Source organism: Adiantum capillus-veneris, chromosome 19 (assembly GCF_014529385.1).
Source record: "Adiantum capillus-veneris isolate H3 chromosome 19, ASM1452938v2, whole genome shotgun sequence".
NCBI lineage: Eukaryota > Viridiplantae > Streptophyta > Polypodiopsida > Polypodiales > Pteridaceae > Adiantum > Adiantum capillus-veneris.
In genome coordinates this window covers 35,565,583-35,587,601 of record NC_140949.1, presented here as the reverse complement: position 1 = coordinate 35,587,601, position 22,019 = coordinate 35,565,583, and the positions used below count along the sequence as shown (strand labels likewise).

At 43.4% G+C, this 22,019-nt stretch overlaps 1 pseudogene; it reads left to right on the top strand.

The window, feature by feature from the left end:
* The first annotated feature begins 6,842 nt into the window (after window positions 1-6,842).
* Window positions 6,843-19,315, top strand: LOC147433823 (uncharacterized protein At2g34460, chloroplastic-like; annotated as a pseudogene).
* Window positions 19,316-22,019: the final 2,704 nt, after the last annotated feature.

Here is a 22,019-nt window from a genome sequence, read left to right as displayed (position 1 = left end):
ACTATACAGAAGAATCCAAGATTTCTCGAGCAGCGGGATTTCTTAAAGATAATTCTATGCAATGGTGGAGATTAATCGCGACACAAACGCATGCTCCAAGGACCTGGCAAGCTTTCAAGATAGTTTCTGCACGTAGTTACATGACTTCTATGTTTGAAGTCCGGATTTTGGCAGAGTAGGGCAACTTGAAAATGCTTGCCACCGAAACCATGGACGAATATAACCAAAGGTTTCTCGACGTGTACTTTCCGGTGTCCTTCTTTAGATTTGTTCCCTTGGAGGCCCAATGCGAGCGATACACCATTGGACTACCATCACTATTGCAGGAATATTGTCTATCCAAGCAAGTCTCCACCATGCAGGAACTTATGGACCATGCTGCAGATGACTACAAACTGATGAAGGGAAAGCTAGAGTTTACCACTGAAGATCTCCATCCACTAAGTACAACTCTCGCCAACAAAGAACAAATTCTCGAGAGTCTCGTGAAAGTCAACCACAAAGGCCTTGTTTGACACCTCAACAACGAGACACCTTACTACAAGAAGGCCGATGTTTTGGATGCTTTCAAACAGGACATAACTATTTTGGTTGACCCCAACGCACTAACAGACCCGCGGAGTCGACTCCCGCGTCGACGGTTGAGAGAAACCCAGGACCATCTCTAGCCAAATGAGCTAAACCGGCTATTTGATTAGTACCTGACATCTATGGCATACGCCTTGAAAGTACAAATGAATTGTGTCGAGCATATGGCAAAGTCAATGGTTTCAAAGCCCTTATTTTCTTTGACTCTGGAGCTACAAAGAACTTCATCCTTCCAGGATTCTTAAAGCAAATTCACTTTGATTATGATGTAGAGGGTGGAGAAATTGAAGCTGAGCTAGCCACGGGGCAAACTCAGAAAGTGGTACCGCTCATTGGCGCTCTTCCAGTGTCTATTCAAGATTATCATGGAAAAGCTGATTTCCACATCATGAAGTTGGGCAATTGTGACGTTCTATTAGGCATGCCTTGGCATGACAAGAATGATGCGACTCTCCAGGTTCGAAACCGAACCATCAGCGTCATGCAGAAGGGCAAGCCAATCGTCCTCAAAGTTTGGTTGTCTGAACAAAACCCTGAATGAACTCTCTAGTTGTTTTATAGTTAGATACTTTTGAACTTTGTTTGAGAAAGTATTGTTTGAAATTTTGTTTGAAATGGATGGTATCTGTTTTGAACCTGTCTTGGTGCCAATTTGAATTGTTTGACTTTAATTTTAATAGTGGTTTTAATGATTGGTGATTTTACTCCCGTGTGGAGTAGTGAGAAATGACGTTTGTGAATGCTTGTTCATACTCATTGCCCGACCCTTGTGGTTATTTGCGGGGGGAGTATTGAATGATTGAAAAGTGTTGTTTTTTTACTCATGGCCCGGACTTTTGTGGTTATTTAAAGGAGGAGTATTATTGTTGCTACTCATGGATCGGACCTGGATGGTTATGCGGAAGGAGTATTAAGAAGTCTGAGCAATGGTTACTCCCAACACCTCCAAACGACGCAATCTGCAGTCTGGGGGGCGTTTGGTTGTAAAAGGCCTCTATATCTCATGGTCCGGACCTTTTTAGGTTATTTACGGGAGGAGTGTTGTTGAACAGCTCATGGCCCGGACCTGGATGGTTATTTTGCAAGGGGAGTTCATCGGCGGCTTCATGTTTCTATGTCTTGTAACATGCATATGTGAGCATTTGTGTTGCATTGTGATGTGCCAACCACTGAATATTCCTAATTGGATGAGATTGCCTAGGTATGTAATTTTAGTGCATCAAGACACCTGTGGAAGATCAGTACGGTCTGGGTGTGATGGTTAATTTTAGTACGCCGGAATATCAAGAGTTCCGATCTGGACGAAAGGAGAAGCTAACTCCTTGATCAAAAGAGCCAAAAGGAGAAGCTAACTCCTTAACAAAAAGAGAAAACTGATTGTCCCTCGGAATGACCCTCGAAATTTTTTGAGCTAACTTGAGTTGTTTTGCAGATATGTTGTAATTCGGACGATTACTCTCTTTCAAGAAGGGGAGATGTCACAAACTGTTGATGTGTCAAAGCCTTGAAGAAGGGAGTCAACTTGCAGATGTCGGCCCAGGGGCCTGAACTCTAAGAAGAACAAGTAACAGAAGAAGAAGTCCTACCAACTTATGGGGACCCCGTCTGATGGGGCCCCAAGTGACATAAAGGATTAAAATAAAGCAGGACCCGGAATTGATGATGTGGCAGATTTCCAAAAATTGCGCTAACAATGATGATGTGGCAGGCTATATGGATTTCCATGTTTTGCACTGACTGTTGATGTGGTAGTTGTATGGATTTCCATGATTTACACTGGCAGCTTTTTGGCTTTGCTTTTGGACCAGAAGCTTTTCAGTTTTGAAGGCTTTTCATTATAACTGCTTTTTAGGCCAAGGCCTTTAAATATGAGGTTAGGGCTCATTCTCTGGCATGTTTCCTAGAGAAGGTGCAGAGTCTGGATTACCGGCTTGTACTGTTTTGATGCAATATACAGAGATACCAAAAGGATTGCCAGTGTTTGGGGCCAATACTCTCTGGGGTGGAATTTTTCCACTCCGTGTTGCGTGTCCTCTCTCTCTCTCTCTCAGTTCTGTTTTTATTGAAGTGCTAAAAGTCTGTTCACTTTGTTCTCTTCTATTGGCACGCGGTGCCCGTCTTGTGACAGCTGACCTGAACTCTAGATGTGAGATAGCTTGTCCACATGCACATAGGGTTAGATGTGCACGGGACATCCCCTCCTTTTCAAAGTGAGGTACCGGTACCGAGCTGTATGGCATTGAGGGAATGCGCCAAGAACTTCAAGAATCTTGAGAAGAACTCTTTGCTGGCCCACTCTGATGCGTGGGTCGTGCGATATTTGAACTTCATGAAGGTTTGCAATGCTTGCTTCTTTGGACCGCGTCGAAAGCGACACAAACTAATCTGTTGCGGCTTCAATGCTTCAACTGCGTCTATGGTCGTGGGTACACCTACGTTAAGAATCTCCGAGGAGGAAAATTTTTGAAACCATTGCCAACACAAAACCATAAACATATCCATTCCGTGTAGAGTAACTGGAAAAATACTATGCTTCCTAAATGACTTTGCATGCAATGCAGCTGAACAAAGTGATGGAGTGCCAAGCCGTTCACCAAACACACGCAAAAAGTGGGATCGAAACTTAACTTTTCGACCTACACCTATCAACTCTGGCAAATCACAACGGAAATGACGATGCTTGATGGACAATCTTGCTCGTGCCCTTTCTGAGACTTTTTTCTTTTCAAGGGTGATCCGCATACATCCGTGCTCATCCATGAGTGAATCATGTGCATCGTACAATACAGCATGCCTGTGAAAAGAGAACACATAAAGAGAACACATAAAGACGGTGATGAAAATACAAGAAACCGTCAAGAATGAGAAACTCAAACCATGTGTGCTGACTAATCATGTGAACACACAATACTTCCTGAGTGGGTTCTTTGGACCTCGGCTCGAGAGCCAAGATCTGTCCTGCGTGACTGATCGTATCTGCAATGAGGTTAGCTTCACTAGAAGAATCATCACTCAAATCATTATCCTTGCAAACAACTACATCTCTATAATGCAAAAAATGTGTGTCTTGCTTCAGAGAAGAAAAGACTGAGAGAGTCTCCTTCTCATGTTTCTTTTCAAGGTTTGCCTGCACATTAGAAATGAGAGGTAAAGAATGAATACCCTCCTCACCACGAAATGATAATGGGAGGGTCACTTTTGGCAATTAGAGTGAGCGTATTATCTGTCCAATCAATGAGAGGGTTATGCTCACGAAACCATCAAATGCCCAAAATCATATCACATCCTGAAAGAGGAGACACAACAAATTGTCGGCGAAAGGAAGCTTGTTGAACAGTGAATAACACATCAAGGAACTCTCGTGTAATGAGAGAGTCCATACCAGGAGCAAAGCCCGACACCTCGAGAGGAGTTATCTGGCTAACCTCCAAGCCAGCTCTTTCTACAAGAGAGGCACCAATCACATCATGCGTACTGCCTGAATCAAACAAGATCACCATGCGTTGACCATTCACATGACCATAACACTTCATGAGAGACTCATCAGCTAGATGATCATTAGAAACTTGGGACAAGCGAGAGAGAGGACCCTCCGCTACCGTACTTGTTGAAAAATCAATAAAGAATGAAATACAGAAAGGGGCGTCAGTCTTTGGGGCCAACGCATTTGGAAGGGGATTCACTCTCTCTCTCTCTCTCTCTCTCTCTCTCTCTCTCTCTCTCTCTCTCTCTCTCTCTCTCTCTCTCTCTCTCTCTCTCTCTCTCTCTCTCTCTCTATTTTCAAGTTTTGTTGTTGAAGTTTCTCACGTATGCTGCAACTGGTTTCTTGCTTTGGGTGTCTAAGGCTTTTACACCTCGCGTGGAGGGTGTCATCCTTTGTAGTAAAACCTGTCTGCTCTCCGAAGAGAGAGTGAAATCATCCCCATATCTCATGGTATACTGGGCACCAGCATATGTAGTGCTTCTATGTCTCTGGCTCTAAGTCACATAACTGGCATATCTGCTCCTCCGGAGTTCGTGAAGTACTCTATGTGTAGCTGATGAGAGGAGGTGCGAAGCTGGTTGACGCACATTGAAGCCCATGTGAAATGTGTGAGTCCATGTATCTCGGCCGTAAAATAAATCCATCCTCTATAATATTGAGAAAATGCTCTTTGAAGAGGGGGGGGGGGGGGGGAGAGAGAGAGAGAGAGAGAGAGAGAGAGAGAGAGAGAGAGAGAGAGAGAGAGAGAGAGAGAGAGAGAGAGAGAGAGAGAGAGAGAGATGAAATGTTATATGAAACGTCTTTAAAAGGCCAAAATGATCTATGAGACCAAACTAATACAATGTTGGTGGATCTAATAGAATGTCTGGGTACAAATATAAAAAGAAGTAAAGTGAAAAAATAAATTCTTAACTGCTAGATGCGAACTAAGCAGCTAGCTGGTGTAGGATATGAGTAGGCGGTTGAAAGTAGTGATTGGGGGCTAATACAACACAATGTGGGTGTGAGTGTGGGAAGATAATTGGTGAGGGCTGATACAATATGAGGAGGGTGTACAATCCTCAAAAGAACTAAATCATAGGAGGTCCATCATCGGTCTCTGGCGGATCTCATCAATCTGCTCCATGGTCAATAGTCTGACTGGGCATCGTGCATGTCCGGCCAAAGCGATCTGAATCCTCTGATGCGGCCTCCGTCAATGTTGTCTAGTCTCCGTAGTCGTGGGCGTCTAAATCTCCCTAGATCGCTCGCTCGATCGATCAATGTGCCTGTGGAGTCTGGTGTGAGGAGAATGTGAGCTCTGCTGTGGTAGCTACTCCTCTCGCTGTCCATTGTCCACTCTAAAGAAGTTTGTGATCCATCTTTGAGACTAGCTAGCCTTGCCTCTCATCAGGCTCTCTCTGTGTCTGAGAGAGAGAGAGAGAGAGAGAGAGAGAGAGAGAGAGAGAGAGAGAGAGAGAGAGAGAGAGAGAGAGAGAGAGAGAGAGATGAAATGATATATTAATGTCTTCAAAAGGCCAAAATGGCCTATGAGACCAAGCTGTTACAACATAGTGAATCTGATACCATGTCCGGAATCAAAAAGAATTGAAACAAAAAATACAACTACTACAAGTTGGGACTATATGGATGTGCCAGCTACTACAAAGGTGCCCAGTACAATGTGTAGTACAATGAGAGGGGGGGGGGGGGGGGGGAGGGAGGGGGGGAGAGGGAGATATGGTAGGGATCCATCCTCCTCTATATGGCTCGAATCCTCTACTGTAGTCTCCGTCGATATTGTGTAGCTCCTCTCCTCAATCGCGGTCGTCTAGATGTCCCTAGATCCAATGCTCGGTCTATGAGAATGCCATTAGTGGTAGTATGAGTGTGGGTAGAGCTCTGCAACGGTGGCTGCTCCTCTAGCTGCTCTTCTGGGTTTCCAATATCTAGTGTAAAGAAATCTGTAATTTGTCTCTGGGACTATCTCTCTCCAGCTCTCCTCAGTAAAGTGTCTCTATGCCTGTGTAACTCAAGTAGATACGGTCCAAGACATCTCTGATCCTCATAACTCATGACCCTAGATAGAGGCCCAAAACCCTCTCTAAATAGACAATGAGAGAGAGAGAGAGAGAGAGAGAGAGAGAGAAATGAAATGAAATGAAATGCTATATTAACATCTTCAAAAGGCCAAAATGATCTATGAGACCAAAAAGTTACAATTGGTGAATCTGATATCATGTCTGAGTACAGAAAGTACAAAGAACTAACACTAGAAACATTAAGGAAAGTATCTAAAACTGATTCTCTAGGGGGGGGGGGGGGGGGGGGGGGGGGGGGGTGGGTTCAGATCGCTGTCGAATCTCATCCACATCCTCCATGGTCAGTACTCTAGTTGGTAGTCTTGCATGTCGAGCTAGAGTGATATGTATCTTCTGCTGTAGCCTTCACCGATGGTGGGAGACCCCTCGAGGTTGTGGGTGTCTGGATCTGCCTAGCTCAATGGCTCGGTCAATCAACGTACCTCTAGTGTGGGTGGGCTCTCAGATCTGCTGTGGTGACTGCTCCTCTGCCTCTCCCCTTGCTTGTGTAAAGAAATCTGCGATTCGTCTGTGAGACTCTCTCAACCCTGATGTCCTCAGCAAGCTCTCCCTGAGTTTTTGTATCTCTAGCAGGAACAATCCAAGACATGTCTTATCCTCGTATCTCATGACTCTAGAAAATGATCTGAAGTACTCTCTGAATAGACAGTGGAAGCGGCCGCGTATCTCATAGTGCGTCGGGCAATGACATGTGTAGTGCAGCTCTGTCTCTGGTTCTACGTGACAAAGGTGACATATCCTAGCCCCTACTGGCACCCCTCAAAATCGGCCAATCTCGATCTGGAGCTGATGTGAGGATGTGCGTATCTACCCAATAGCGCATCGTATCCCATGAGATAAGTGTGTATCCATCTATGCAGGCCTAGTCACAAAACTATCCTTCGTGAGTTGGAGAAGATGCTCTTTGTAAAAGGCCATCTTTGTTTCCAACTCCTGTGTCAGATGTATCCATGTGCTCTTGGTACCTAACTGAATCAGATCCTGGCATATGAGTCTGGTGATCTATGTCCCTATGAGAGACAGGGAGGGTGTATCTAGGGAGTATTCAAACGGAGGCAATCTATCCATGGTGAAACCATGTGACTGAAACCATGTTGTCATCTGTCCATACCAACATGATGTATCTCCTTGTAGCACTAGTTGTCGAGATGACTCCAGGGCAAGCCAACCATATCTATCCCTGGGGAGATCCCATAAACTATTGATAAAGGATATGGATCAAGTCAATGCCTCAACCACGAGGGAGGGCCGGGGGGGGGGGGGGAGGCTAGCTCGGCTCGGATAATCTCATGCAGCACTGAGGCCTTAGCCCAAATCATCCGAGTGATCATAGAAACCAGAGGCCTCTCCATACATCTCCATCCATCTGTGTTGCCAGATCTCCCATGATGGTCTACTGAGGGTCCCCATACCTGAACTCCGTAGAGCATAGCTGAGGTCACTAGAGTGTCAAAAAGCCATAGCTTTGCTCGCGGTTCTTGGAATTGAACCTACAAACACATCCTCTCTAGTCCTCCCAAGGTTGCATATGCTCTTGTCAGTCTAGTCTCTGATGCTCTCCTCAGTGAAAACACCGGTCCATCAAAAACTACCCCAAGATAGGTATATGCATCTGTGTACTCCACAGTCTCCCGGCCATACGTAAATGTGGGTGCTGACCTTCTGACCCACTGTGGTGTGGTGTTGAACACCATAACCGTGTCCCAAGGTTGATAAAAAATCCGGATACAGGTAAAGAATTCCCAAGAATCTACTTTGTAATTTACCCTCTCAAAGTAAAAAGAAATATGAAAGGGGCGCCAATTTTGGGACCTATAGGTTGTCGGCATCTGCTCGAAGCATTCTAGCTTCCGAGCCGTGTGTGTGCTTAAGTGTTAATTCTTGTCACAGGTTTCCTTTGCACGTTCTCTCTGTGTGTGTCTAAAGTAAATAATTTTGGGTGAAAGCCAAAGCCTACCACCCTACGCGACGGTTTTCATCTGCCATACTGAGTGTACTCCTCATCTTGTGATAGTCTAAATAGGCCCATCTTTGTGACTTCCAGATCCCTAAGCATCTCCTTGGCAGTATCATAAAATATTGTCTGGTGATGGGCACTCCTAGCATTGAAGTTCCCTAGTATGATAATGTCACCATCCTTAGAAAACTCCTACTTGTCATTATCCAAAATAGCAAAGGGGGGCTGTCCTCTAGGTGATGCATATACTGACGTACTAGGAGGAAAGTAACAAATAGCAATGTAGAGGTCTTTGCCCGTCTCTGCCCTGAGCTTTACCCACATGTACCTAGCATGTTCATCCTTGCGCGCTATATATATCAATGGCTACAACTCCTCCCTGAATAGAATTGCCACTCCCCCTGAACCACGTCTTGATGCTCCGATCTGGTCTCCTGTCTGCAGGCTGTCTCCCATCTATATCCGCTCATGTGTGGCATGGATTGCCCAGGGGCTTGATGCGTCTCAGAGTAGAAAATGATGTCTCTCCCTGTGAAACTATCCTCAAAGGCACCCACATCAAGGCGAAGTGACCCATTGAGAGAGAGAGAGAGAGAGAGAGAGAGAGAGAGAGAGGAGAGAGAGAGAGAGAGAGAGAGAGAGAGAGAGAGATGCTCCTGCTCCCTTTGTTTGCTTTGTATTTTAGGCTAGTAGTAGAAAATCTAGTATCGGAAGGTGCATCAGTTTGAGCATTAGTATGAGATGTCTACAAAGCACATGCAATATCACAACTAAAAGACTGCGAGGTAGATTTGCTTAAGGGCTGGTGGTGTCTGTGCTTTATTGGAACAGATTGTTTAATGAATGAGGGATGATTGTGTCTACCCTTTGATTCAAAGTAGACTTTTACATGTTCTTTGTATATTTGTTTCTAAATTCAGTGCGTTGAGGCTGACTTGTACAATAATGAACCAGTGAAGAGAGCTATTGGAGATTGGTGAGTGTTGAACTTTTTGATCCTTCAAAGATGAATTCTCGAGTTTTTTTTATAGATAGAATTGGTAACTCCTTGATATCTGTTATTTCTGCAGTAATGTGGTCATATGTGCCATTGGAGCAAGGACTTTTGCATTTGATCCTTTCAACACTTATCAAGTAAATTGACTTTCCGATGAACTTGTGTGCTTATGTGGCTTGTTCTATGCTTATTGTCCTATTCACATATTGTATATGCTTTGTAATTGAATGTATAGCACTACTTGAAAATTTTGCACCGTTGAGAGTGACTTGATTTGAACACAGGTCGAGTATGAAGGTGTTCTTAACCTAATTTCAACAACCAAGAATCAAGGGAAGGTTTAGAAGGTAAATTTTGTTTTGTAGCATTGCCATTTTGTTGTAGGGAATTTTCATGCACTGACACATTGTTTGATTGATTGCAGTTTGTTCTAATTTCTACAATTGGTGTTACATATTTTCAACTGGTTTGATTGATCTTCACGTAAATCATTTTTGTCATAATAATCAATATCTAATTCTCCTAAATGATTTTCCATGTTAAACTGACCATTTAATATGGGGAAGTGCCAAGGGAGAAAAAGCTAAAATATTGGTTAAGCTAGCAGACCGGCCATAGTAGGGATCCAAAGGAGGGAAAGTAGGGATCCACAAGGGGGGCCATCTGCAAAAGAGCAATGTGCACCAATGGGCTTAAACGACCCTAAGGTTCAGCCCATTAAGACTTCCAAAATGCTAAGGTTCCAAAATTCAAAGGTTCTGTCCAAAGGTCAAAAGCCTAGGGAAATTGGATGCTTTGTGTGTGTCCCAAAAGTCTTCAGCCATCCCTACATAGGAGGGGGCGAGCCATAGAAGCAGGAGATGAGAGAGAAACTCACACACACACACACACACACACACACACACACACACACACACAAGCTCCCTTTACACAAAGGGAATGAGAAACACATATCAGCTCCCTAGCCCAGATGCCCACAAGGTGTACTCAATTCCTATTGGATGGCCTTGGAGGTGGACCAATGAGAATTAAGTTAGAGTAAATCTAGTTTAATTCATTTAAAAACACTTGATAAAAGAACCAATAGGAATTAAGCTCTCTAGAAGACTATTGGATAGTCTCCCAAGGGGTCCAATGAGCATTCAGCAGCCCAATGGCTTGCCTAATTCCTATTGGCCAAGAGGCAAAGGGGTCCAATGAGATTTTAGTTGAATTAAGTAATTACCTAAAGCTCTCACAAAAGGGGAAAGGGGGACACGTGTCAGAAGACTATCAATTGCTACTTAATTTCCATTGGCTAGGCCTGGGGAGGTCCATTGAGGTGTGAGGATGAGCAAATATCAAGAGGGGTCGACCAAGAGAGAGAGGGGGGGATGATTTTTGCAAGGAATTATCACACACACACTCACACAATTTCATGTGTGAAGCAAAGAAGACTGTCTCTCCTTCTCAAGCTTTAATGGAAAGCTTACCACCTACTCCAAGCTTGTGAGAAGGGAGGCCTACACCAACAACTCTTGGCTTTGTGATGCAAATCCAACCAAGAGCCAAGCTTCAATGCATGCTCATCTCCTCTACCATGCTAATTACTAAGCTAAGCTATGCTAATCTGAGTGATTATGTGAGGATATATACATCTTTCTCGTAAGAATACGCCTTCTTCCTCTCAATCTACTCTCATACCCCGCTAGCTCTCACCATCTTCGAAGGTGTGTAAGCTCTTGGGTCTAAGACCGTGAGGGAATTGATGTTGTGTTTGATAAGTGTTTTGCTTATTGCATGAAGTTTCCATCTTCATTGCACTAGATAGTATTGAAGGAACACAAAGAAATGTATTGTAAAATCTCTCTCTTGATGGGAGAAACCATAATACAAAGTCTTTTGGAGGGGGGACCGGCTCCATGCAACTCCGGTCCTCAACTATTGTCAATTGCTTAATTTCTCTCTCTTTTGAAGTATTGTTCATGTTATCTAACTAGGTGTTATACTTTTTGTTGCTCTCTCTCCACCCAAGCACTCTTGTTATTCTCATTAGGAAGCTATTCTAATGAAATGCTCACTATGTTCATGCTATTTTCCGCTACACACAAGTTACTAGACCATTAAATGTTACATTGGTATCAGAGCACAAGGTTTCTCTTTTCTTGCCCAAGAAGGGAGGTCCTCAAGCTAGCTATAAATGTTTGGTACTATTAATTGCATGTGAGTAAGTAGAATAGGGATTTTTCAGCCTTGCAGTGCACCTTCCTTTGTGTAGTTAACGGGGCATCATTGTCAAGAGCTATGGTCTTAATAGTGGAGTCCTATGGGGCTTGCCTACGGCTTAACCACTATTGAGCTCTTAGAAGCTTGACAGGAGCCGGTGTTGTTGTGGTGTTGAACGACCCTCTCTTCTATTCCTTGCAATTAATGGTATTCTAGCCACGGGTATAGTAGCTTGAGTGCTTTTCTAAAGGGGTAAAGAGGAGTAGCAACTAGCGCTTGAAGTGCCAAAGTACACCTAAAAATTGTTAGAATGGCTGACAATAGTAAAGAGAGTGAAATTAATGTTGATAACTTTGAGTTTGCTAATGAGCAAGCTACTAATGATGCCCCAATGCTTGTTAACTATCTTGTTTCTAAGCTTCAACAAGCCATGGGCAATCCATCCCTCCAAAGTGAAGTGCAACGGCAGCTTCGTGCTCTTGGGATTCTCCAAGCTCCCCACCATGACGAGAGAGCACCTAGGAAGCCTCCTTGCGAGACTTCCAAAAGAGGCATCTCTTCGATGTGGGAAGAAGAAGAGGATCCATATAAAGGGCTCAGAAATTTGCCCCTTGATGACGCATCTCCTTCTCAAAGGAGAATTCAAGAGCCTCCACCGAAGGAACGAGAAAGAAGTGAGTCTCCTGCCACCTCGGTGGAGATGGCTCCACGAAGACGGCGGGCTAAACGCTCTCCATCACCTCCACAATGGAGAAGACCATCACATACTTCTCCACACCATACTTGAAAGAGGGATGACAAAAAGCAAGAGAAGAAAAAGGTGAGAAAGAGGACACACTCTTCTCCATCTTCTTCATCCTCCTCCTCTTATGAAAGTGATGGTGAAGACAAAGAAGATCAAGGAAAGAAAAAGGCGAGAAAGAGGTCACCCTCTTCTCCATCTTTCTCAAATTCTTCATCTTCTGAAGAAAGTGATGGTGCAACCTTTGAACCATCAAAAAGAAGAGGCCATAGGAAATCCTATGCCGCATGGAAGAGGTCGTCCAAGCTCAAAAAATTCAAACAGGGAGGGAAGAGCATCTCTTTCCTTACCTATGATGGCACTTTTGGTGCTACGGACAAAGTCTTGGCCTTTATCCAACAATTCGATGCGGTGTGTGGAGATGAGGGCTTCATGGAGTCCTCTAAGCTACGCCATGTAGCTATGCACTTTCAAAAGTCCGCCAGGCAATGGTGGTCTAGCCTACGGGCCAATGGTGAAGCTCCACAACATGGAAAGCTTTAAGAGCTTCCATTATGAAGCAGTTTTTGGCCACCGATGCCAAAGACAAAGTACACACCGAATGGTGAAGCTTGAAGCTCTCTCCTTACGAATCATTCACAAATATGTAGACAAGTTTTGGGATTTACTACTCAAAGCCAGTGTCTTCAAGAAGTTGGATTTTGGAGAGCAAAAGCAACAATTTTGTGCGGGCTTAACTGAAGAAATGGCGGAGTATGTCAACTCCCAAAGGCCACGCACCATATCGGCGGTTATACACCATACTATGGTGGCCTCTCGAATCAATTTCCAAACGGGGGCTAAAAGAAATTCTAAGCCTATGGAAAACAAGGGTTCTAATGAGCCTAAGGGGAAGGACAATGTCCAAAAGTCTCCTAAGAGCAATCTAACAAGGCGTCCACAGGATGAGTGGCACTGCCAGTCTGTGTGTGTGTGTGTGTGTGTGTGTTGTGTGTGTGTGTGTGTGTGTGTGTGTGTGTGTGTGTGTGTGTGTGTGTGTGTGTGTGTGTGTGTGTGTGTGTGTGTGTGTGTGTGTGTGTGTGATACCTTCTCCGCTCGATTCTTGATAATGGCCACAACGATGTAAGATTTTGTAGACGAGGAGTGTGCCTGTTGGAAATGCTCCGCTGCCATATCCCGCGAGCCCGTGTGAGTGTAAATGTGCGTGCAAACTCACAGCTGTAGGAGCGAGAGAGAGAGAGAGAGAGAGAGAGAGAGAGAGAGAGAGAGAGAGAGAGAGACTCGTCAACTCTTAAAAAGGAGATTACTATTACTGGCCCGAAATACTAGGCCACACTTTTTGTAGTAAAAATCGAATCGTTGCATCGGCAACTGCCTCCGGCAGTGCCAACAAAGCTAAAGAGAAGGGAGTTTATAAAGGCAAAAAAAAAACTCTCTCCTGAAGAGCTTGAGCGTTATCGCAAGGATAACCAATGTTTCAAGTGTGGCGAGCAAGGGCATGCGTACCGCTCTTGTCCTTAAAAGAACACCCGCCATGAACCTCCTAGAGCTACCTTGGTCGAAATCCAAGAGGAGCAAATTTACCAGAAAGGGTCTCCTTTATGCCATGCTTTTGGAAAGGTAAGAGAACATGATGCTTTTATTCTCTTTGACCTTGGTTCTACTCACAATTTTATATCTATAGATTTGGCCACCAAGCTAGGCATACAAGCCTACGAGATGGGAGATGTCCTACCCGCAGATGGTCCTTTCAAGGGGCAAGAAGCTTCAGTTACTCCCTTAATTGGGAAATTGAGGATCCATGTCCAAAGCTATGTGGACAAACAGGACTTGTTTATCTCTTTTCTCAAGCATGAGGATGTAATCCTAGGGGCACCATGGTTTGATCGCATGGCTGCCAATGTTAAATTCTCTGAAAGGAGAATCTCCTTTAAGTTCAGGGAAAAAGATATGTATATAGATGCTAGGGAAATGGGAAACACTATACCCATTATACATACATAAGATCTCAACAAGTCAATAAAGAGCTCTATTTTCGTGTATATGATTTTTGTTAAAGATTCTCAAAATGAACCTAATGTTTTAGCAAAAGAAAATATATACAATCAAAAGAAGCGGTTTCAAGATGTCTTTATTGACGACATCCCTTGTGAGCTACCTTCTAAACGAGGCAATGATGACCATGCAATTGAACTTCTTCCAGGAAGTCCACTGCCTAACAAACCTCCTTATAGAGTTTCTCAAGCTCAACAAGAGGAGATTATGCGGCAAGTGCATGAGTTAATTGAGAAGGGCATGGTTAGGCCTAGCTCATCTCCATTTTGTTCTCCTGTGCTACTAGTGCAAAAGAAAGACGGCACATATCGTATGTGTGTCGACTATAGAGCACTAAATAGGATCACTATCAAGAATAGGTTTCCCGTTCCACGGGTAGAAGACCTATCTAATAAGCTACAAGGGTCCACCTACTTCAGTAGGATTGACCTAAAAAGTGGCTATCATCAAATAAGGATAGTTGTAAGACATTGTAAAGACCGCATTTTGCACTACGTTTGGTCTTTACAAATACATTGTCATGCCTTTTGGCTTGACCAATGCACCAGCCACATTCAACCGCTTGATGGAGAAGCTATTCAGGCCTCGCCGAACCTTTACTGGAGTGTTCTTTGATGATATCATCATCTACTCTAATTCATTAGACGAACACAAGCAACACCTCCAGGTAATATTTCAAGTTCTAAGAGAGAATAAACTTTATTTAATCAAAAGAAAAGTGAATTTTTCTTACAAGAGATTCAGTATTTAGGTCACATTATCTCTCAAGATGGCACCCAAATGGATCCATCAAATTTAGAGGTAATAAAAGGATGGCCTAAATCAAGGAATCTTCATGAGTTAAGAAGCTTTATAGGTATGTGCGCATACTATAGATGCTTCATAGAAAAGTTCTCACTAATAGCAGGACCATTACATGACCTAACAAAGAAAAACATTAGGTGCACAGGGTCTGCCAAGGAGAACAATGCTTTCGAAAAGCTTAAAGAAAAGCTTATCTCTCAACCTGTGCTTACACTACCGGATCTCTCAAAGCCATTTGAGGTCCAATGTAATGCTTGTGGTGATTGCCTTGGAGCTATTTTGCTTCAAGAAGGGCACACCATAGGCTATGAAAGTCGAAGGCTCAACCCTGTTGAGCAAGCTCTAGGCATATATGAAAAGGAACTCCTCGCAGTTCTACATGCCTTAGACTCATGGAAGCAGTATTTATTGGGGACTCCTTTCATTATTCGAACGGATCACCAAAGTCTTAAGTACTTCATGACGCAGACCAAGCTCTCCGACGAAAAAATGAGGTGGGCAAACTTTCTTTCACAATTTCATTTTCATATTGCTCACATTGCTGGCAAGCATAATCAAGTAGCCGATGCACTCTCAAGACGGCCAAGAGTGAATGCAGTTTCCATAGCAACTCACAATGATCTATCTTCTATGATAGATGAGTATTCTATTGATCCCAATTTTAGAGATGTGATTTTAGTCCTTGCACTAGGGAAGAAAGAGGAACCATTTACTTTACAAGATGGTTATCTTCTCTATGGCAATAGACTATACGTTACTAGCTCACTACGTGAGAAAGTAATGTATGAATCTCATGCTCCTCCTTATGCAGGGCATAGAGGGATTCAGTCTACCCTAAAGGGGATTGAAACATATTTCTATTGGCCTACCATGAAAGCAAACATACAAGAGTATGTTTCTAAATGTGTGGTATGCAAGGGAAGCAACCTGGATTGCTTCAACCTTTGCCAATCCCTAATTCACTATGGGAGAGCATATCCATGGATTTTATCTTTGGATTGTTTAAGTCTATCCATGGGTTCAGTAAACAAGCTCATTTTATACCTGTCAAAAAGACTATCAAACCCCATCAAATGGCAACCCTCTTCATTTCACAAATCTTCAAGTATCATGGCTTGCCAATGTCCATAGTGTCGGATAGAGATCTTAGAATGACCAGTAATTTCTGGAAGGGTCTCTTTGAGAATTTAGGAACAAGGCTAAACTTCTCTTCGGCCTATCACCCGCAAACGGATGGCCAAAATGAACTAGCTAACCTAACAATTCTCGATCTACTAAAAGCCTATGTAACGGAAGTAGATCAAAGATCCCAATGGGAGAAATACTTACCCTTAGTGGAGTATGCCTACAATAACATTGTACATACTTCCATGGGAAAAGCACCTTTTGAGGTAATTGAGGGAAGATCAAAAAGTCCCTTGCTACTTAAGGTACACTCGCTGCAGATGAGTATAGCCGAGACCTACAAGAATCTTTCCAAAAGATTAAGGATGTTATCTCTATCTCACAGCAAAGGCAAAAGGTTGTTGCTGACAAGCACAAAAGAGCCCAAGCTTTTAAAGGAAATGATTGGGTCTTACTCAAATTTCCCAAGGCTCTATTAAGACACACGACGGGCAAGAATCCTACGGGACCAAAAGTACTATGTTAAGTTAGCAAAAAGGTACTATGGTCCCTTCCAAATTCTTAGGCCAATCAATGAGATGACCTATCAACTCAAGTTGCCCAACCATTGGCTCATACACAATGCTTTCCATGTGAGCCTACTAAAGCATTACAAAGGAGAGCCACCTCAAGAACCAACTATTGAAGACCCACTGGAGATCAAGGACCAAGAAGAGGTGTTGCAACCCGAGTCCATTCTCCGACATGAAGACAAGGTACTAAGAGGCGGTAAGACTATCCGATGATATCTTATTAAGTTTAAGAATTATCCTTTTGAAGATGCTAGATGGATGCAAGGCATATAATTATAGGATAACCTAAACCTTGTCAATGCTTACAATGCTTCCATAGAGTAAGCAAATGTACAAATGGCAAAAATGAACAAAGTTTTTGTCTTATATGACTCTCTTTTTCTTTATTGTGCACAAAAATGAATTAGTATGCATGCTTCGATCAGGTTTGCGGAGACGACGTCTCCCAAACACCAAGTAGAGGTTGTCACTCTACTATGGAAGATTGATAGGACTAATGTGCAGACATACTTGCGGCAGCTTAGGCTCTCAAGCACCAAATGGACTAATCATCCATTCTGAAACGATGTCATAGGGTAACATAGGGATCCTCTACCCGCTAGGAAAAAGGACTAATGAATATGCTTTATCTTTTCTACCCCATAGTCGAGGACGACTATGATTTCTCAAGAGAGAGGTAATGTCATAATTATCAATATCTAATTCTCCTAAATAATTTTCTCATGTTAAAGTGATCATTTAATACGGCGAAGTGCCATGGGAGAAAAAGCTAGAATATTGGTTAAGCTAGCAAACCGGCCACAGTAGGGATCCAAAGGAGGGAAAATAGGGATCCAAAAGGGGGGCCATCTGCAAAAGAGCAATGTGCACCAATGGGATTAAAAGACCCTAAGGTTCAGCCCATTAAGACTTCCAAAATGCTAAGGTTCCAAAATTCAAAGGTTCTGTCCAAAGGTCAAAAGCCTAGGGAAATTGGATGCTTTGTGTGTGTCCCAAAAGTCTTCAACCATCCCTACATAGGAGGGGGCGAGCCCTAGAAGTAGAACATGAGAGAGAAACTCACTCACACACACACACACACACACACACACACACACAAGCTCCCTTTACACAAAGGGAATGAGGAACACATATCAGCTCCCTAGCCCAGATGCCCACAAGGTGTACTCAATTCCTATTGGATAGCCTTGGAGGTGAACCAATGAGAACTAAGCTAGAGTAAATCTAGTTTAATTCATTTAAAAACACTTAATAAAAGAACCAATAGGAATTAAGCTCTCTGGAAGACTATTGGATAGTCTCCCAAGGGGTCCAATGAGCATTTAGCAGCCCAATGGCTTGCCTAATTCCTATTGGCCAGGAGGCAAAGGGGTCCAATGAGATTTTAGTTGAATTAAGTAATTACCTAAAGATCTCACAAAAGGGGAAAGGGGGACATGTGTCAGAAGACTATCAATTATGCTGCTTAATTTCCATTGGCTAGGCCTGGGGAGGTCCAATGAGGTGTGAGGATGAGCAAATATCAAGAGGGGTCGACCAAGGAGAGAGGGGGATGATTTTTGCAAGGGATTATCACACACACACTCACACAATCTCATGTGTGAAGCAAAGAAGACTCTCTCTCCTTCTCAAGCTTTAATGGAAAGCTTACCACCTACTCCAAGCTTGTGAGAAGGGAGGCCTACACCAACAACTCTTGGCTTTGTGATGCAAATCCAACCAAGAGCCAAGCTTCAATGCATGCTCATCTCCTCTACCATGCTAATTACTAAGCTAAGCTATGCTAATCTAAGTGATTATGTGAGGAGATGTACATCTTTCTCGTAAGACTACTCCTTCCTCCTCTCAATCTACTCTCATACCCCGCTAGCTCTCACCATCTTTGAAGGTGTGTGAGGTCTTGGGTCTAAGACCGTGAGGGAATTGATGTTGTGTTTGATAAGTGTTTTGCTTATTTCATGAAGTTTCCATCTTCATTGCACTAGCTAGTATTGAAGGAACACAAAGAAATGTATTGTAAAATCTCTCTCTTGATGGGAGAAACCATAATACAAAGCCTTTTGGAGGGGGGACCGGCTCCATGCAAATCCGGTCCTCAACTGTTGTCAATTGCTTAATTTCTCTCTCTTTTGAAGTATTGTTCATGCTAATTAACTAGGTGTTATACTTTTTGTTGCTCTCTCTCCACCCAAGCACTCTTGTTATTCTCATTGGGAAGCTATTCTAGTGAAATGCTCACTATGTTCATGTTATTTTCCACTCCACACAAGTTACTAGACCATTAAATGTTACAGTTTTGGTTTTGTAGTTCTCCACTATTTATCAATTTTATTGATGGGAATCGACTTTTTTCTGTTCAGGAAAAAGCAAGCGGAGCTTTACTTGCAAAGATCTGGTCTCAATTATACCATTGTGAGACCTGGTGGCCTAAGAAACACAAATGGGGTATGTTTCTGAATTCAAAGCATCTTCTTTATGTGAGATTGTGCAGTTCAGGTCAAAGTTATACAAGGTTATGGGTTTTTTTTCTCTTTTATCTTCAGCCGGAAGATGTTGTCATGCAAGGCACGGATTCTCAATTTTTTGGAGGCATCGGTCGAAAGAAGGTGACCCCTACTCTGATGTTTTGTCATTTTGATAGGATCAATATTCAAAGTCTGTTGAATTGTGTGGTTCTACATTTATCTATTTTGCTTATGTTGTAAATTTGTTCTTGACCATTTGAATAACCTTGAGACATTCATCAACAAAATTTACATGAAGAGTTGCACAAAGAAGCAAGGAGGGGGAGAGAGAACTCCTAGGAGGGGGGTGTCTTAGAAGGGAAGGGGGGTGGGAATTCTTCCATCCGCGTGACTACTTCTAGAAACAACCTTCTCAAACAAGAATTTAGATAAACTTCTCGGTGTGACATAAAAACCCGTCTCATAGGTGTGAAACCTTGAAACCACAAAACTTGAGAATTTTGTGTGGGTGTGTGTGTGTGGGTGTGGGTGTGGATGTGGGTGTGTGTGCAGGCATGCGTGCAATGAGACAGCACGCACGTGACATATATAAAATATTTATATTGCAAGTCAAAAACTTACTAGGATTGCTATATAAGCAACCCCTTGCCTCCATTGTATACACATTCATTTATTCATTGCCAAGGTTGATTGGTTCAGGAGACTCTCTCTCTCTCTCTCTCTCTCTCTCTCTCTCTCTCTCTCTCTCTCTGCCCCCCTTGGTCTCTATGCTTCTGCATTGTTGACTTTGACACGGTAGATACCGTGGAGCCTCGTGTCGCTTGAAGCCCTTGGTGTGAGCAGAGAGGAGATTTCTTCCCTTGTCGTCACCAGCCTTACTCCCCCCCACCTCCCCACTGTGGCTGTCCCATGAGTTTTAAAACTCTAGCCTCTGGACTCCCTCCCTTGCAACGGCACCGGTTTCCCTCTCTTCTCTTGCAAGCATTTCAAAACGCTGACTGCCGACAACCACACCTCCCCTTCCCTACGTTTTGAAATGCGCATTGCCTGGTAGCACTTGCTAGGCGGCGTCCCTCGTTGCTAGCGGTGTTCTAAAATGCTGCCCTGTGTGGTACCCCTACCTGCCGGTCCAATGGAGTTAAGATAAGCATTTTAAAACGCAAGGTCAACAGCCCTGCTCCCCGACCCCCTGCGTTTTGAAACGCCAACAGGGGTGGCTCTCAAAGTAAAGAGAGGGACTTGGGGTGGTTCTCCTTGGGCGATCAACCGCTCGACGAGGCAAGGTGACAACAAGGAGAGGAAGAGAGGGAGAAGTCACGTGGCTTGAACGAGAAGAGTTCCAGCTTGGTGGCTCAGAGAGGGCGAGGCAAAGTTTTGATCTGCGGAGCCTTGATTTGTTCAAAAGCTCCCACACGGCTACGTCAAGGCGAGTTACAGAGAGTGCGGAGCAGCTTGGGGAATTTTTAGCGGCTTGGGAGATAGGTAGGAAATTGCAAATTTTGAGGATTGGCATGGAATTTTTTCGGCTTGGATGCGGCAAAAAAGGTGAGATTTGAGAAGCGGCTCAAGACTTGTGCGGTCATACTTTGGAGTGCGAGAAGGTTCTCGGAGTTCCAGATCTTGCAACTTCTAAATGGCTTCCCCTTGCTTGAGCGCCCACGATGACATCAACCAAAGACAACCAAAAGCTATGGATAACAGATCGTCAACCATCCATTTAGCGGCCTATGCATCGGCTCCATTCTCAAGGAACCCGACAAATTGTTTGGCTCGAGTTTGTGGAGTCAAAAGCAAATGAAAGAGTTTGCTAGAGGACAACGGCAAAGGTTAGTTGGACAAGGATGAAAATACCAATACTCAGTTAGTTGCCTTAGTACCCACGAGTGGTGCAAGTTCTAGCAATTCTATTGCTAGAGTAGATTTGTTTACTGCACGGTAGGCACATTGAGATTCTAAGGATGCACAAGACTCATGTGTTGATTCATTTTTGTTAAGCATTCCATTAGTCCACACATTCACTCAACACAAACAACAAAACAAGTATGTGATAGACTAGCCTCTTTATGTGCAGATCCTAACTTGGCAAAAATTGCTTACATGTGTGAAGGAGCTAGAGCCCAAGGTTAGGCACGATAAGGATGTATTTCTTTTTATATAATGATGAGCAATGGTAGAGTTTGTTCTTGATAGAGGAGATGACGCTCTAAGCTCCCTCAAACCACAAAAACTAACACATGTCCCAACAATGACTCTTATCCACAAAAGGGAGTTGGAAAGATCGTGTTTATTGCTACATGTGATAGTTGTTCTATATTTTGGGATGCTTTGTATGTACATAGGATCGAGAAGAACCTTTCATATATCTTTACACTTGCAAAACTTGCCTTATAGTCAAGTTTGTGGATGACACATGTATTGTGCATAATCTTAGTTCTGGTGATACTATTGTAGCATTTAACACTTTGTTTTGTGGACTATATAAGTTCAAAACTTACAATTAATGTGTGGAAGATTTAGCACGTGCAGTTTTTTATTTGAAGGCTTTTTTGGATGCAAATCTTTAGCATACACATTGCGGTCATTTCCATTTATAGAAATTTGATACGATTGCTTTGTTGCCCCCTCTCAAGGCACCTCTACAAATATGATATTGTTAAAGAGCTTCACTTTCTAAGAAATTGCAGGTTTGCATGTTGGTGCTTCATCATCTCTCTCTCTCTCTCTCTCTCTCTCTCTCTCTCTCTCACACACACACACACACATAGTGCATGAGCCATTGCACCATCAAGTGATATGTGAGTGGGAGTTTTGGTTAGGTGCACAACAGGATTTATCAAAGCTTGGGAGCTCCGTGGAAACAAAATTTTGAGATTGGGAGCCGAGAGAGAGAGAGAGAGAGAGAGAGAGAGAGAGAGAGAGAGGAGAGGAGGAGGAGGAGGAGAAG